Source organism: Carica papaya, chromosome 9, assembly GCF_054855325.1.
Source record: "Carica papaya isolate Zhongbai chromosome 9, ASM5485532v1, whole genome shotgun sequence".
Classification (NCBI taxonomy): domain Eukaryota; kingdom Viridiplantae; phylum Streptophyta; class Magnoliopsida; order Brassicales; family Caricaceae; genus Carica; species Carica papaya.
In genome coordinates, this window is record NC_142317.1 from 11882153 (window position 1) to 11897188 (window position 15036).

At 44.3% G+C, this 15036-nt stretch overlaps 1 non-coding gene and 14 pseudogenes across 1 annotated transcript; all 15 read left to right on the plus strand.

The window, feature by feature from the left end:
- The first annotated feature begins 1321 nt into the window (after positions 1-1321).
- LOC148239862 (5S ribosomal RNA) lies at positions 1322-1440 on the plus strand (annotated as a pseudogene).
- Positions 1441-1787: 347 nt separating this feature from the next.
- Positions 1788-1906, plus strand: LOC148239863 (5S ribosomal RNA; annotated as a pseudogene).
- A 348-nt stretch (positions 1907-2254) lies between these two features.
- Positions 2255-2373, plus strand: LOC148239864 (5S ribosomal RNA; annotated as a pseudogene).
- Positions 2374-3188: 815 nt separating this feature from the next.
- Positions 3189-3307, plus strand: LOC148239865 (5S ribosomal RNA; annotated as a pseudogene).
- A 346-nt stretch (positions 3308-3653) lies between these two features.
- LOC148239866 (5S ribosomal RNA) lies at positions 3654-3772 on the plus strand. Its single transcript, XR_015816621.1, has one exon. It is a non-coding gene; the product is annotated as a 5S ribosomal RNA (ribosomal RNA).
- Positions 3773-5042: 1270 nt separating this feature from the next.
- Positions 5043-5161, plus strand: LOC148239867 (5S ribosomal RNA; annotated as a pseudogene).
- A 1738-nt stretch (positions 5162-6899) lies between these two features.
- LOC148239868 (5S ribosomal RNA) lies at positions 6900-7018 on the plus strand (annotated as a pseudogene).
- A 350-nt stretch (positions 7019-7368) lies between these two features.
- Positions 7369-7487, plus strand: LOC148239869 (5S ribosomal RNA; annotated as a pseudogene).
- Positions 7488-8747: 1260 nt separating this feature from the next.
- LOC148239870 (5S ribosomal RNA) lies at positions 8748-8866 on the plus strand (annotated as a pseudogene).
- Positions 8867-10622: 1756 nt separating this feature from the next.
- LOC148239871 (5S ribosomal RNA) lies at positions 10623-10741 on the plus strand (annotated as a pseudogene).
- Positions 10742-11559: 818 nt separating this feature from the next.
- On the plus strand, positions 11560-11678 carry LOC148239872 (5S ribosomal RNA; annotated as a pseudogene).
- Positions 11679-12452: 774 nt separating this feature from the next.
- Positions 12453-12571, plus strand: LOC148239873 (5S ribosomal RNA; annotated as a pseudogene).
- A 794-nt stretch (positions 12572-13365) lies between these two features.
- On the plus strand, positions 13366-13484 carry LOC148239874 (5S ribosomal RNA; annotated as a pseudogene).
- A 350-nt stretch (positions 13485-13834) lies between these two features.
- Positions 13835-13953, plus strand: LOC148239875 (5S ribosomal RNA; annotated as a pseudogene).
- An 817-nt stretch (positions 13954-14770) lies between these two features.
- LOC148239876 (5S ribosomal RNA) lies at positions 14771-14889 on the plus strand (annotated as a pseudogene).
- The last annotated feature ends 147 nt before the right edge of the window (positions 14890-15036 follow it).

Genomic DNA, 15036 nt, shown 5'->3' on the forward strand with positions numbered 1-15036 from the left:
CCCAGACTACAGTGAGTTAAAGAGAGACATCATGACAGAGTCCCACAGCTTAAAGTTTGCCATGCATCCCGGAAGCACCAAAATGTACCAAAGCATGCGACCCCAGTTTTGGTGGAATGGGATGAAGAGAGACATAGCCGATTTTGTATCCAAATGCTTGGTATGTCAGCAGGTTAAGGCAGAGCATCAGCGCCAAGGTGGGCTACTTTAGCCTTTACCGATCTCGGAATGGAAATAGGAACACATCACCATGGACTTCGTGACGGGATTACCCAAGGCACGTTCAGGACATGACGCCATCTGGGTAATCGTTGACCGGCTTACCAAATCTTCTTGGCCATCAGGATGACCGACCCCTTGGACAAGTTGGCAAGAATGTATATCCAAAAAATAGTCAGATTGCACGGAGTTCCAGTGACAGTGGTATCCGACAGGGACCCCAGGTTCACTTCTCGGTTTTGGAGTAGCTTTCAGTAAGCCATGGGAACAAAGTTGTCTCTCAGTACTGCCTTTCATCCTCAGACTGATGGAAAATCAGAAAGGACAATTCGTACACTTGAGGATATGCTCCGAGCTTGTGTCCTTGACTCCAGGGGCTATTGGGACGACCATCTACCCCTGATAGAGTTTGCCTACAACAACAGCTACCAAGCGAGCATCGGCATGGCTCCATATAAGGCGTTATATGGGCGCCCAAGCAGATCACCGATTTGTTGGGAAGAAGTGGGCGATAGAAGATTGTTCAGCCCAGAGTTGGTAGAGGAGACCACGTCTAAAATAGTTCAAATCAGAAAGAACATTCAGACGGCTCAAAGTAGGTAGAAGAGTTATGCGGACACCCGGATGAGAGATCTAGTGTTTGAGAAAGGCGATATGTATTTGCAGTGTGAAATGGAATAGCACCGATCATACCATCAATAATTCTCTGAATCCCATCAAAACTCTGTAGTTAAGCATTTTTGGGCGAGAGTAGTACTAGGATGGGTGACCTCCTGGGAAGTCCTCGTGTTATACCCTTCTTTTTGCAGATGGGGCATTAAACGTTGCGCTCAGCGTCAGGGCATTTGGCTTAATATTTTTCGTGCATTCAATTAAAGTCCATCACGTGAAAAGAGTATTATTACAAGCATCTTAAATAGTAGAACAACGAAAAATGAGGTGTGGCGGGCGATCCGTTCATATGGACATGAGTCAAAGCGACGGGGCATTTCGCTTGATATTAGAACTAGAAGCAGAGGTTAGGTGCGTGCACAGCGAAATAAATGACGGAAGGGGAGATGGAAGGAGAATGGGCATCTGTATTTGTGGCGTAAATAATAAATGGTGCTATCATACCAGCACTAATTCACCGGATCAAATTAGAACTCTGTAGCTAAGCGTGCTTGGGTGAGAGTAGTACTAGGATGGGTGGCCTCCAGAAAAGTCCTTGTGTTGCACTTTTTTTTTTGTAGACAGGGCATTAAAAGTTACGTGGGACTGGAGAGACGGTCCACCAGTGCATTCGCAAACGTGAGTCATGGCACTGGGGCATTGTGCTTAATATTATTCGTGCATTTAATTATATCCCACCACATGATAAGATTGTTATTACGAGCTCTTACATAGTAGAACAACAAAAAAAGAGGTGTGGCAGGTGTTCCGTTCATATGGACATGTGTCGAGGTGGCAAGACATTTCGCTCGATATTAAAACTAGAAGCAGAGGTGAGTTGCGCACACAGTGAAACAAATGATGGGAAGGGAGAGGGAAGGGGAAGGGGTATATGTATTTGCGGCACAAACAAGAACGGTTGCGATCATACCAGCACTAGTTCACCGGATTCCATCAGAACTCTGCAGTCAAGTGTGCTTGGGCGAGAGTAGTACTAGGATGGGTGACCTCTTGGGAAGTTCTCATGTTGTACCATTCTTTTCTCAAATGGGGCGTTAAATGTTACACAGGACTGGAGCAACATTCCGCCCGTTCATTCGCAAACATGAGTCACAGCCCCGGGGCATTTTGCTTAATATTATTCGTGCATTCAATTATAGCCCGTCACGTGATAAAATTATTATTACGAGCATCTCACGTAGTAGAACAACGAAAAAGGAGGTGCACCGGGTGTTCCATTCATATAGACATGAGTCGAGGCGCTAGGGTATTTCGCTCGATATTAGAACTAGAAGCAGAGGTGAGTTGCGCGCATAGTGAAACAAAAGACGGGAAGGGAGAGGGAAGAAGAAGGGATATATGTCTTTGCAGCGCAAATTAGAAGGGGTGCGATCATACGAGCACTAGTTCACTGGATCCCATCAGAACTCTACAGTTAAGTGTGCTTGGACGAAAGTAGTACTACGATGGGTGACCTCTTGGGAAACACTCGTGTTGTACCTTTTATCTTACAGACAGGGCGTAAAATGTTATCCGGGACTAGAGCGATGCTACGCCGGTTTATTCGCAAACGTGAGTCACGGCGCCGGGACATTTTGCTTAATATTTTTTGTGCATTCAATTAAATCTCATCACATGATAAGAGTGTCATTGCGAGCATCTTAAATAGTAGAATAATGAAAAATGAGGTACGGCAGGCGATTCGTTCATATGGGCATGAGTTAAGGTGTCAGGGCATTTTGCTCGATATTAGAACTAGAAGCAGAGGTGAGTCACGCGCACAGAGAAACAAATGATGGGAAGGGAGAGGGAAAGAGAAGTGGTATATGTCTTTGTGGCGCAAATTAGAAGGGGTACGATCATACCAGCACTAGTTCACTGGATCTCATCGCAACTCTGCAGTCAAGCGTACTTGGGTGAGAGTAGTACTAGGATGGGTGATCTCTTGGAAAGTACTCGTGTTGCACCCTTCTTTTTATAGACGGGGCATTAAATGTTACGCGGGACCAGAGCGACGGTGTACCGGTTCATTCGCAAATGTGAGTCACGGAGCTGGGAACTTTTGCTTAATATTTTTCGTGCATTCAATTAAATCCCATCATGTATTGAGAGTGTCATTGCGAGCATCTTACATAGTAGAATAACAAATAAAGAGGTGCGACAGGTGTTCCGTTCATATAGACATGAGTCGAGGCGCCGGGGTATTTTGCTCGATATTAAAACTAGAAACAGAGGTGAGTTACGCGCACAGCAAAATAAATGATGGGAAGGGAGAGGGAAGGGGAAAGAGTATATGTATTTGCGGCGCAAATCAGAGCGGTTGCGATCATACCAGCACTAATTCACCGGATCCCATCAGAACTCAGCAGTTAAATGTGCTTGGTCGAGTTTAGTACTACGACTTGTGACCTCTTGGGAAGTCCTCGTGTTGCACCCTTCTTTTTACAGATGTGGTGTTAAATATTACATGGGCCCGGAATGATGGTCCGACGGTTCATTCGCAAATGTGAGTCACAGTGTCGGGGTATTTTGCTTTATTTTTTTGTGCATTCAATTAAAGCCCACCACATAATAAAAGTGTCATTACGAGCATATTAAATAGTAGAACAACAAATAATAAGGTCTGCGGGTGATCCATTCATATGGGTATGAGTCGAAACTCTGGAGCATTTCGCTTGATATTAGAACTAGAAGCAGAGGTGAGGTGTGTGCACAACGAAACAAATGATGGGAGGGGAGAGTGAAGGAGAAGGGGTATATGTATTTGCGGCATAAACTTGAACGGGTGCGATCATATTGGCACTAGTTCACCGGATCCCATCAGAACTCCGCAGTTAAGCGTGCTTGGGCGAGAGAAGTACTAGGATGGGTGATCTCCTGGGAAGTTCTCGTGTTGCACCCTTGTTTTTGCAGATGGGACGTTCAACGAGACTAGAGCGATGGCCCACCGATTCATTTGCAAATATGAGTCACAGCACCCAGGCATTTTGCTTAATATTTTTCCAGCATTCAATTAAAGCCCATCATGTGATAAGAGTGTCATTGCAAGCATCTTAAATAGTAGAACAACGAAAAGCAAGATGCGGCGGGTGATCCATTAATATGGGCATGGTCGAGGTACCAGAGCATTTTTCTTGATATTAGAACTAGAAGAAGAGGTGAGGTGCGGGCACAGTGTAATAAATGATGGGAGGGGAGAGTGAAGGAGAAGGGGTATATGTATTTGCAGTGCAAACTAGAATGGTTGCAATCATACTAGCACTAGTTCACCAGATCCCATCAGAACTTCGCAGTTAACGGTGTTTGGGCAAGAGTAGTACTAGGACTGGTGACCTCCTGGGTAGTCCTCGTGTTGCACCCTTCTTTTTACAGACGCGGTGTTAAACATTACACGGGACCAGATTGATGGTCTGCCTGTTCATTTACAAACGTGAGTCACGGCACTAGGGCATTTTGCTTAATATTTTTTCAGCATTCAATTAAAGCCCATCACGTGATAAGAGTATCATTGCGAGCATTTTAAAAAGTAGAACAACGAAAAAGAAGTGCAGTGGGTGATCCGTTCGTATGGGCATGAGTTGAGGCGTCGAGACATTATGGTTGATATTAGAACTAAAAGAAGAGGTGAGGTGCATGCACAACGAAATAAATGATGGGAGGGGAGAGGGAAGGAGAAGGGGTATATGTCTTTACGGCATAAATTAGATCGGTTGAGATCATACCAGTAGTAGTTCACTGGATACCATCAGAACTCCGCAGTTAAGCATTCTTGGGCGAGAGTAGTACTAGGATAAGTGACCTCCTTGGAAGTTCTCGTGTTGCACCCTTCTTTTTACAGACGGGGCATTAAACGTTTTTCAGGACCTGAGCGACAGTCCACTAGTTCATTCGCAAACGTGATTCACGGTGCCGTGGCATTTTGCTTAATATTTTTTGCATATTCAATTAAAGCCCATCACCTGATAAGAGTGTCATTACGAGTATATTAAATAGCAGAACAATAAAAAATAAGGTGCAGCACGATCCGTTCATATGAGCATGAGTCGAGGTATCGGGGCATTTCGCTTGGTATTCAAATTTGATGCAAAGGTGAGGTGCGCGCACAGCAAAACAAATGACGGGAGGGGAGAGAGAAGGAGAAGGGGCATATGTATTTACAACGCAAACTAGAATGGTGCGATCATACCTGCACTAGTTCACCGGATCCCATCGGAACTCCACAGTTAAGCGTGCTCAGGCGAGAGTAGTACTAGGATTGATGACCTGCTTGGAAGTCCTCGTGTTGCACCATTCTTATTGCAGATGAGGCGTTAAACATTATGCGGGATCGGAGCGATGGTCTGCTGGTTCATTCAAAAACGTGAGTCACGGTGCTAGGGCATTTTGCTTAATATTTTTCGCACATTTAATTAAAGCCTATCACGTCATAAGAGTGTAATTATGAGTATCTTAGATAGTAGAACAACGAAAAATGAGGTGCAGCAGGCAATCCGTTCATATAGGAATAAGCGAGGCACTGGGGCATTTCGCTTGATATTAGAACTAGAAGCAAAGGTGAGGTACACGTACAATGAAATAAATGACAGGAGGGGAGAGGGAAGACGAAGGGCTATATGTATTTGCAGTGCAAACCAGAACATTTGCGATCACACTATCACTTGTTCCCTGGTTCCCATTAGAACTTTGCAGTTAATCGTGCTTGTGCGAGAGTAGTACTAAGATGGGTGACCTCTTAGGAATTTCTCGTGTTGCACCCTTCTTTTTGGAGACAGGACGTTAAACATTACGCGGGACCAGAGCGACAATCTGCTGGGTCATTTGCCGGTGAGAGTCTTAGTGCCATGGCATTTTGCTTAATATTTTTCATGCATTCATTTATAGTCCACAACATGATAAGAGTGTCATTACTAGCAGCTTAGATAGTAGAATAAAAAAAAACAAGGTGCGACAGATGGTCTATTCATCTGGGCACAAGTCGAGCCGCTGCAGCATTTTGCTTGATATTAAAATTAAAAACAGAGGTGAGGTACGCGCATAGCGAAACAAATGATGGGAGGGGGGAGGGAAGGAGAAGGGGTATCACTATTTGCAGTGCAAAATGGAACGAGCGCGATCATACTAGCACTAATTCACCAGATCCCATCAGAACTTCGCAGTTAAGCATTTTTGGGCGAGTGTAGTACTATAATGGATGATCCCCTAGGAAGTCCTCATGTTGCACCCTTCTTTTTGCAGACTGGGCATTAAACGTTACGCGGGACCAGAGCAATGTTCCATAGTTCATTCGCAAACGTGAGTCACGGTGCCAAGACATTCTGCTTAATATTTTTCGTGCATTCTATTAAATCCCATCACATGATAAAAGTGTTATTATGAATATCTTACATAGTAGAACAACAAAAACAGAGGTGTGGCGGGCGATCCGTTCATATGGGCAGGAGTCGAGACGCCGAGGCATTTTGTTTGAGATTAGAACTAGAAGTAGAGGTGAGTTGTGCGCGCACAACGAAATAAATGATGGGAGGGAAGGGGCACATGCACTTGTAGTGCAAAATGGTACGAGTTCTCCAGTACTAGCACTAATGCACCAATTCCCATAAAAACTCTACAGTTAAGTGTCCTTGGGTGAGAGTAGTACTAAGATGGTTGACCTCTTGGAAAGTCCTCGTGTTGCACCTATTTTTGTGCACACGAGAAAATAAATGTTACACGCGACCAGACCATAGTCTATCGCTTCATTCGCAAGTGTGAGTCGCAGCGTCAGGGCATTTTGTTGAATATTTTTTGTGCATTCATTTATAGTCCACCAAGTGATAAGAGTGTCTTTAAGAGCATCTTACATAGTAGAATAATGAAAAAGAAGGTGCGGTAGGCAGTCCATTCATCTAGGCATAAGTCGAGCCACTGGGGCATTTCGCTTGATATTAGAATTAGAAGCAGAGATGCAGGGTGTGCGAACAACAAAAAAAAATGATGGGAAGGGGGAGGGAAGGAGAAGGGGTAGATCTACTTGCAACACAAAATGGAACAAGTGCGATCAAAACAGCATTAATTCGCTGGATCCCATAAGCACTCCACAGTTAAGCATTTTTGGGCGAGAGTAGTACTGTGATGGGTGACCTCCTGGGAAGTTCTCGTGTTGCACTCTTCTTTTCTCAGACGGGGCATTAAACATTACGCAGGACCGGAGCGACAGTCCGCCGGTTCATTCACAAACGTGAGTCACGACGCCGGAGCATTTTGCTTAATATTTTTTGCACGTTCAATTAAAGCCCATCACGTTATAAAAGTGTTATTACGAGTATCTTATATAGTAGAACAATGAAAACAAAGGTGCAGCAGGCGATCCGTTCATATGGGCATGAGTCGAGGTACTGGGCCATTTCGCTTGATATTAGAACTAGAAGCAGAGGTGAGGTATGCACGCACAACGAAATAAATGATGGGAGGGGCGAGGGAAGGAGAAAGGATATATGTATTTGCTGCACAAAATTGAACTGGTGCGATCATACTAGCACTAATTCACCGAATCCCATCAGAACTCCGTAGTTAAGCGTGCTTTGGCGAGAGTAATACATGGATGGGTGACCTCCTCGGAAGTCCTTGTGTTGCACTCTTTTTTTTGCAGGCGGAGCGTTAAATGTTACGCGGGACCGTAGCGATGGTCAGCTGGTTCATTCGCAAACGTGAGTCACGGCACCAGGACATTTTGCTTAATATTTTTTGTGCATTCAATTAAAGCCTATCACGTGATAAGAGTATTATTACAAGTATCTTACATAGTAGAACAACGAAAACAAAGGTGCAGCGGGTGATCCGTTCTTATGGGCATGAGTCGAGGCGCTGGGGCATTTCTCTTGATATTAGAACTAGAAGTAGAGGTGAGGTATGCGCGTACAGTGAAATAAATGACAGGAGGGGGGAGGGAAGGGGAAGGGGCACATACATTTTTAATGGGGAACGGGACGGGTGCAATAAGACCAGCACTAATGCACCAAATCTCATAGGAACTCTGCAGTTAAGTGTCGTTTGGTGAGAGTAGTTCTAAGATGGTTGACCGCTTGAAAGTCCTTGTGTTGCACCTGTTTCTTTACACACGAGGCAATAAACGTTATGCGTGACAACCGTTGGTTCATTCGTAAATGTGAGTCGTCATTTCAAGGCATTTTGATTAATATTTTTCGTGCATTCATTTAAAGTCCACCACGTTATAAGACTCTCATTACGAGCATCTTACATTGTAGAATAACGAAAAATAAGGTACGGCGGACAGTCATTTTATCTGGGAGTGAGTCGAGCCGCCGGCGCATTTTGCTTGATATTAGAATTATAAGAAAAGGTGCGGGGTGGGCGCACAATGAAAAAAATAACGAGAGGGTGGAGGAAAAGAGAATGGGTATATGTATTTGCAGTGTGAAATGGAACAGGTGCGATCATACCAGCACTAATATACCGGATTCCATTAGAACTCCGCAGTTAAGCATTTTTGGGCAAGAGTAGTACTTGGGAAGTCCTCGTGTTACACCCTTCTTTTTGCAGACGGGGCATTAACTGTTACGCGAGACCAGAGCGACGGTCCACCAGTTCATTCGCAAACATGAGTCACGGCGCCAAGACATTTTGCTTAATATTTCTCGTGCATTCAATTAAAGTCCATCATGAACACAAGTACTATTACGAGTATCTTACATAGTAGAACAACGAAAACAGAGGTGCGGGGGGCAATCCGTTCAAATGGGCATGAGTCGACGCGCTTGGGCTTTTCGCTTGATATTAGAACTTAAAGCAGAGGTGAGGTGTGCATGTACAGTGAAACAAATGGCGGGAGGGGAGAGGGAAGGTGAAGGGGTATATGTATTCGCGGCGCAAACTACAACGGTTTCGATCATACCAGCAATAATTCACCGGATCCCATCAGAACTCCGTAGTTAAGCGTGCTTGGACGAGAGTAGTACTAGGATGGGTGACCTCCTAGGAAGTCCTCATGTTGTAACCTTCTTTTTGTAGACAGGGCATTAAATGTTATGCAGGACCAAAGCGACGATTTGCCAGTTCATTTGCACACGTGAGTCACGGCGCCGGGACATTTTATTTAATAATTTTCGTGCATTCAATTAAAGCTCATAGCGTGATAATAGTGTCATTACGAGTATCTTACATAATAGAACAATGAAAATAGAGATACAGCGGGCGATCCATTCATATAGGCATGAGTCGAGGCGCCGGGGCATTTCACTTGATATTAGAACTAGAAGCAGAGGTGAGGTGTGTGCGTACAACGAAACAAATGACGGGAAGGGAGAGGGAAGGAGAAACGGTATATGTATTTGTAGCATAAACAATAAAGGGTGTGATCATACCAGCACTAGCTCTCTAGATCCCATCAAAACTTTGCAGTTAAGAGTGCTCAAGAGATAGTAGTACTAAGATTGGTGACCTGCTAAGAAGCCCTCCTATTACACCATTCTTTTTACAAACGAGGCGTTAAAAGTTATGCGGGACCGGAGCAACGGTCCACCGGTTCATTCGCAAATGTGAGTCATGACGCCAGGACATTTTGTTTAATATTTTTGTTGCATTCAACTAAAGCCCATAACGTGATAAGACTGTTATTACAAGTATCTTACATAGTAGAACAACGAACACAGAGGTGCGGCGGGTGATCCATTCATATGGACATGAGTCGAGGCGCCAGAATAATTCGCTTGATATTAGAAGTAGAAGAAGAAGTGAGGCGTGCACGTACAACGAAACAAATGACGGGAGGGGGAGGGGAGGAGAAGGGGTATATGTATTTGTGATGTTAACTGAAACGGCTGGGATCACACCAGCACTAATTCACCGGATCCCATCAGAACTCCGCAGTTAAACATTCTTTGGCAAGAGTAGTATTAGGATGGGAGACCTCCTGAGAAGTCCTCGTGTTGCACTCTTTTTTTTACAGCTAGGGCGTTAAACGTTACACTGGACCAGAGTGACAGTCTGCCGGTTCATTCGCAAATGCGAGTCATGGCGCCGGGGCATTTTGCTTAATATTTTTCGTGCATTCAATTAAAGCACATCACGTTATAAGAGTGTTATTACGAGTATTTTAGATAGTAGAGTAATGAAAACAGAGTTGCAGCAGGCAATCCGTTTATATGGGCATGAGTCGAGGCGTCGGGGCATTTTCCTTGATATTAGAACTAGAAGCAGAGGTGAGGTGTGCGCGTATAGCAAAACAAATGACGGGAGGAGGGAGGGAAGGAGAAGGGGCACATGTATTTGTAGTGTAGAATGAGACGGGTGCTATTACACCAGCACTATTGCACTGAATCTTGTAAGAACTCTACAGTTAAGTTTCCTTTTTTGAGAGTAGTTCTTAGATGGTTGACCTCTTGGAAAGTCCTCGTGTTGCACCTGTTTCATTGCACACGAAGCAATAAACATTACACACGAAAGGAACAACGGTCCGTCAGTTCATTCGCAGACGTGAGTTGCGGCATTAGGGCATATTGCTTAATAATTTTCATGCATTCATTTATAATCCACTACGTTATAAGAGTCTCGTTACGAGCATTTTACATAGTAGAACAACAAAAAATGAGGTGCGGCGGGCGGTCATTTTATTTGGGCGTGAGTCGAGCTACGAGAGCATTTCACTTGAAATTAGAATTAGAAAAAAAGGTGCGAGGTGTGCATACAGCGAAAAAAATGACGGAAGGGGGGAGGGAAGGAGAAGGGGTGCATGTATTTGCATCGTATAATGGAACAGGTGCGATCATACTAGCACTAAATAATCGTATCCCATAAGAACTCTGCAGTCAAGCGTGTTTGGGCGAGAGTAGTATTAGGATGGGTGACCTCCTGGGAAGTCCTCGTGTTGTGCCTTTCTTTTTGCAAATGGGGCGTTAAACATTACGCAGGACCAGAGCGACAGTCCGCCGGTTCATTCGCAAATGTGAGTCACAACGCTGGGGCATTTTGCTTAATATTTTTCGTGCATTCAATTAAAGCCCATCACGTGATAAGAGTGTTATTACGAGTATCTTATATAATAGAACAACGAAAACAGAGGTGCGGCGGGTGATACGTTTATATGGGCATGAGTCGAGGCGTCAGGGCATTTCCCTTGATATTAGAACTAGAAGCAGAGGTGAGGTGTGAGCGTACAGTAAAACAAATGACAGGAGGGGGGAGGGATGGAGAAGGGGCACATGCATTTGTAGTGTAGAATTGGACGGGTGCTATCAGACCAGCACTATTGCTCTGAATCTTGTAAGAACTCTGCAGTTAAGTGTCCTTTAGTGAGAGTAGTTCTAAGATGGTTGACCTCTTGGAAAGTCCTCGTGTTGCACCTGTTTCTTTGCACACGAGGCAATAAACGTTAGTGTGAAAGGAACCACAGTTCGTCGATTCATTCGCAAACGTGAGTCACAGCGTTAAGGCATTTTGCTTAATATTTTTCGTGCATTCATTTATAGTCCACCACGTTATAAGAGTCTCATTATGAGCATCTTACATACTAGAACAACGAAAAATGTGGTGCGGTGGGCGGTCATTTCCTCTGGGTGTGAGTCGAGCTGCCAGGGCATTTTGCTTGAAATTAAAATTAGAAGAAGAGGTGCGGGGCGCGCGACCAACAAAAACAATGACAGGAGGGGGGAGGGAAGGAGAAGGGGTACATGTATTTGCAGCGCGAAATGGAACGGGTGCGATCATACCAGCATTAATTCACCGGATCCCATCAGAACTCCACAGTTAAGTCTTTTTGGGTGAGAGTAGTACTAGGATGGGCGACCTCTTAGAAAGTCCTCGTGTTGGACCCTTCTTTTTACAAACAGGGTGTTAAATGCTATGCGAGATTAGAGCGGCAGTCCGCCAGTTCATTGGCAAACGTGAGTCACAGCGTCATGGCATTTTGCTTAATATTTTTCGTGAATTCAATTAAAGCCCATCACGTGATAAGAGTACTATTACGAGTATCGTACAAAGTAGAACAATGAAAACAGAGGTACAGCGAGCAATTCGTTCATATGGGCATGAGTCGAGGCATCGGGGCATTTCGCTTAATATTAGAATTAGAGGAAGAGGGATGGAGAAGTGGTATATGTATTTGTGACGCAAACAATAAAGGGTGCGATCATACCAATACTAGCTCTCTAGATCCCATCAGAACTTCGCAGTTAAGCGTGCTCAGGCGAGAGTAGTACTAGGATTGGTGACCTGCTGGGAAGTCCTCTTGTTGCACCATTCTTTTTACAGATGAGACATTAAAAGTTATGCAGGACCGGAGTGACAGTCCTCCAGTTCATTCGCAAACATGAGTCACGACGCTAGGACATTTTGCTTAATATTTTTCGTGCATTCAACTAAAACCCACAACATGATAAGAGTGTTATTACAAGTATCTTACATAGTAGAATAACAAAAACAGAGGTGCGGCGGGTGATCTGTTCATATGGGCATGAGTCTAGGCGCGGGAATAATTCATTTGATATTAGAGTAGAAGAAGAAGTCAGGCGTGCGCGTACAACGAAACAAATGACGAGAGGGGGGAGGGGAGGAGAAGGGGTATATGTATTTGCGACATGAACTGGAACGGCTGCGATCACACCAGCACTAATTCACCGGATCCCATCAGAACTCCGTAGTTAAGCGTTTTTGGGCGAGCGTAGTATTAGGATGGGAGACCTCCTAGAAAGTCCTCGTGTTGCACCCTTATTTTTGTAGACGGGGCATTAAACGTTATGCAGGACCGCAACAACGGTCCACCGGTTCATTCACAAACGTGAGTCACGGCACTGGGGCTTTTTGCTTAATATTTTTTATGCATTCAATTAAAGCTCATCACGTGATAAGAGTGTTATTATGAGTATCTTACATAGTAGAACAATGAAAACAGAGGTGCGATGGGCGATCGATTCATATGGGCATGAGTCGAGGCGGGGGGGCATTTCGATTGATATTAGAACTAGAAACAGAGGTGAGGTGTGCACGTAAAGCGAAACAAATGATGGGAGGGGGAGGGAAGGAGAAGGGGCACATACATTTGTAGCGCGAAATGGGACGAGTGCGATCAGACCAACACTAATACACCGAATCAAATAAGAACTTTATAGTTAAGTGTCCTTCGGTGAGAGTAGTACTAAGATGGTTGCACCTGTTTTTTTGCACACAAGGAAATAAACATTACGTGCGACTGGAACTAAGGTCTGTCGGTTCATTCGCAAACGTGAGTCGCGGCGTCAGGGCATTTTGGTTAATATTTTTCGTGCATTCATTTATAGTCCACCACGTTATAAGAGTCTCATTTCAAGCATCTTACATAGTAGAACAACGAAAAATAAGGTGCGACGAGTGGTTCGTTCATCTAGGCGTGAGTCGAGCCGTCGGGCCATTTCGCTTGATATTAGAATTAGAAGCAGAGGTGCGGGGTTTGCGCACAGCCAAAAAAATGACTGGAAGGGGGAGGGAAGGAGAAGGGGTAGCTGTATTTGCAGTGCGAAATGGAACAAATGCGATCATACCAGCACTAATTCACCGGATCCCATCAGAACTCCACAGTTAAGCATTTTTGGTCTAGAGTAGTACTGGGATGGGTGACCTCTTTGGAAGACCTTGTGTTGCACCCTTCTTTTTGCAGACGGGACGTTAAACGGTACGTAGGACCGGAGTGACAGTCTACCGGTTAATTTGTAAATGTGATTCACGGCGCTGGGACATTTTGCTTAATATTTTTTATGCATTTAATTAAAGTCCTTCATATGATAAGAGTGTTATTATGAGTATCTTATATATTAGAACAATGAAAATAGAGGTGCGGTGGGCGATCTGTTCATACGGGCATAAGTCGAGACGCTGGGGTATTTTGCTTGATATTAGAACTAGAAGTAGAGGTGAGGTGTGCGCGCACAGCGAAACAAATGATGGAAGGGGGGAGGGAAGGAGAAGGGGTACATGTATTTGCAGTGTGAGTTATAATGAGTGCGATCATACTAGCACTAATTCACCAGATCCCATCAGAACTCTGCAGTTAAGCGTGCTTGAGCGAGAGCAGTACTAGGATGGGTGACCTCCTTAGAAGTCATCGTGTTACACCTTTCTTTTTGCAGACGAGGCATTAAAAGTTACATGCGACCGGAGCAATGGTCCGTCGGTTCATTCTTAAATGTGAGTCATGGCGCCGGAGAATTTTGCTTAATATTTTTTATGCATTCAATTAAAGCCCATCACGTAATAATAGTGTTATTGCGAGTATCTTATTTAGTAGAACAACGAAAACATAGGTGTGATGGACGATCCATTCATATGGGCATGAGTCTAGGTGCCTGGACATTTCGCTTGATATTAGAACAAGAAGTAGAGGTGAGGTCTGCGCGTACAGCAAAATAAATGACGGAAGGGGGGAGGGAATGAGAAGGGGTACATGTATTTGTAGCGCGAAATAGGATGAGTGCGATCAGACAAGCTCTAATTCACCGAATCCCATAAGAACTCTGCAGGTAAGTGTCCTTTGGTGAGAGTAGTATTAAGATGGTTAACCTCTTAGAAAGTCCTCGTGTTGTACCTATTTTTTTGCATACGAGGCAATAAATGTTATGCAAGACCGGAACCATGGTCCGTCGGTTCATTCGCAAACGTGAGTCGCGGTGTTAAGCATTTTGCTTAATATTTTTCGTGCATTCATTTATAATCCACCACGTTATAAGAGTCTTATTACAAAGATCTTACATAATAGAACAACGAAAAACAAGGTGCGACAGGCAAACCGTTCATCTTAGCGTGAGTCGAGCCACCAGGGCATTTTGCTGGATATTAGAATTAGAAGCAGAGGTATGGGGTACACGCACATCGAAAAAAATGACAATAGGGGGAGCGAAGGAGAAGGGGTATATGTATTTACAGCGTGAAATGGAATGGGTGCAATCATACCAGCACTAATATATCGGATCCCATCAGAACTCCGCAGTTAAGCATTTTTTGAGGAGAGTAGTACTAGGACGGGTGACCTCCTGGGAAGTTCTCGTGTTGCAGCCTTCTTTTTGCAGACGGGGCCTTAAACGTTACGCGAGACCGGAGCGACGGTCCGCTGGTTAATATTTTTGTGAGTCACGGCACCGGGACATTTTTTTTAATATTTTTGTGCATTCAATTAAAGCCCATCACATGATAAGAGTGTTATTA